This window comes from Montipora capricornis, chromosome 1 (assembly GCF_036669925.1).
Source record: "Montipora capricornis isolate CH-2021 chromosome 1, ASM3666992v2, whole genome shotgun sequence".
Lineage (NCBI taxonomy): Eukaryota > Metazoa > Cnidaria > Anthozoa > Scleractinia > Acroporidae > Montipora > Montipora capricornis.
In genome coordinates this window covers 23,870,275-23,872,774 of record NC_090883.1, presented here as the reverse complement: position 1 = coordinate 23,872,774, position 2,500 = coordinate 23,870,275, and the positions used below count along the sequence as shown (strand labels likewise).

At 40.2% G+C, this 2,500-nt stretch overlaps 1 pseudogene; it reads left to right on the top strand.

The window, feature by feature from the left end:
- The first annotated feature begins 2,293 nt into the window (after window positions 1-2,293).
- The window catches only part of LOC138052584 (melanotransferrin-like), a 12,571-nt pseudogene continuing 12,364 nt past the window's right edge, over window positions 2,294-2,500 (top strand).

Below are 2,500 nucleotides of genomic sequence, written 5' to 3'. Positions count from 1 at the left end.
ATAATTGAGTGCAATAGATCGCAGTGTTGCAGCTGCTAGTTCTCTCTCGTTGCTGTCTTCGAGTCTCGGTTCTAGTTTCCAGTAACCTTCTCAAACGTTGCATGGATTTCTCTTGATGATATTCGCTGTGGCAGTGCAAAGTTTAGCCCTCTACACAACACCAACTTTTGGAAGAAGGATAGCCTGTACGAAGATATGTTCTTAATGTGCTCATCAATGTTCGTGTCGGCGTTCAGAAGTCGTGCGATCTTTTTAGTGTGAACGCTCATCTGTTGTTGATACTGCTCATTGCGAAGGAAGACAATCGTTTTGAGAATGCAGATGAAGCGAAGAGGCGAGCATTCTTCTTGGATTTCTCGGTAAACTTCTCTGATTTCTCTTCTTAGCTCTGGTAGTTGCTTGGTTTTCTGGCGAAGCTCTTCACTGACGACATTCTGCTCAAACGCTGCTGATGATCGACTCCATTTCTCAGATTTAGTCTTGTCAATTCTCGCAAATGTAGGTGTCAGGTCAAAGTTCTGCGAACGCCGTACGGAGACAACTTGCCGACCTAAGCCGTAAGATCAGTGCGGATATTACCCCTGTCTACACGAGCAAAAAGATCAAAGAAGAGATCCGGGTCCGTGAAGAGAAGCCACCCCTTGTAAGCCAACAGTGCGTTGTGTACCAATTCAAGTGTGACCTGTGCGACGCAGGCTATGTCGGATATACCTGCCGGCACCTTCACCAGCGCATTGAAGAGCACAAAGGGGCAACCATCGGCGACCATCTGAGAGAGAAACATGCATTGGAACCTAACAACATCGCAAAGAGTTTTAGAATTCTGAGAAAGTGCCAGAACAAGTTTGATTGTCTTGTTTTTGAAATGTTTTTTATAAAAGAACTGAAACCATCGCTAAACAAACAGTGTGACTCTATCCGCGCCAAATTATTTGTTTAGAACAGTTCTTGTAATTATTTTTTGTCTATTGTTTTCTCTAGCTACCGTTCATTACTCCATATATTTTTAGCACTTTTTACACTTTTGTACATATTTTTATCACATTTCGGCGTTCGCCGCATTTTATTCTAGTTTTTACATATTTATGCTAATTCTTAGAACTTTTATTCTCACTTGAAAATGACCTCCGAGGGGTCGAAACGTCGTGACTTTTTATTGTTAGTTTTTATTACAAAATAAAAATGGATTGCTTTAAAATTGAACCAATTCACCGTTGGTGTTGAGAAAAATGTATGCCAGGCAAAACAAGTTGTATCTCGGTAGCCTGAACGTTAACTGAAAAAATAATTTGCCTGTGTTTAAATTAACAAATACACCAACACATCACTAACGTTTCATGTTTAACCGGAGAATTAGGGAAGCAGATGTTCGAAGGTGTAATAGCTGTTGAGTTTTATTCCTCAGTTATCGAGTTCCATGAGTATAAAACTTAAAAATGGTTTGCTTTAAAATCAGAAAAGAACCAATTCACCGTTGCTGTTGAGAAAAGTGTATGCCAGGCAAAACAAGTTGCATCTCGGTAGCCTGAAAGTTAAGAAATAATTTGCGAGTGTTTAAATTAACAAATACACCAATACATCACTAACGCGTTTCATGTTTAACCGGAGAATTAGGGAAGCAGATGTTCGAAGGTGTAATAGCTGTTGAGTTTTATTCCTCAGTTATCGAGTTCCATAAGTATAAAACTTAAAAATGGATTGCTTTAAAATCAGAAAACAACCAATTCACCGTTGCTATTGAGAATGCCGGGCAAAACAAGTTGCATCTCGGTAGCCTGGAAGTTAACTGACAAAACAATTTGCCTGTGTTTAAATTAACAAATACACCAATACATCACTAACGCGTTTCATGTTTAACCGGAAAATTAGGGAAGCAGATGTTCGAAGGTGTAATAGCTGTTGAGTTTTATTCCTCAGTTATCGAGTTCCATGAGTATAAAACTTTAAAATGGTTTGCTTTAAAATCAGAAAAGAACCAATTCATTGTTGCTGTTGAGAAAAGTGTATGCCAGGCACAACAAGTTGCATCTCGGCAGCGCAAATTGTGCGTACCGTTTCGCGGCGTTACGACAGCATTTAAAATGTTAGTTTAGGCTACAAAATGTTTTCAAAAAAGCACGGTCGTGAAAGACTCGCGGACGACTGGAGGTGTAATTCGGGGAGAAGGACAGTGTCGTCGTCATAAATGAGAACTTGCAACCCCCACGTCACGAAAAAATTATTTTTTAACTGTGACGACCTCGTTTCAACACCAATCAGCTTTATTGGCATTGGTCCAGACTGATTTTTTGTCAATCACATCTGGGCACTGTCTGCATTCTGATCTTGATTACGTCCGAAGTCGCAATGGCTAAGATTCTGCTCGCTTTTCTGACATTGGTTTTCATTCAGTTTGCCCAATCAGGTAAGAAAAGTGGTACGGTCTTTCGCCTCTTTTGCACCTTTGCTCCGCATCTGCGTACATCAATCAGTTTGCTTTGGGTTCGTTTCCTTTGATATC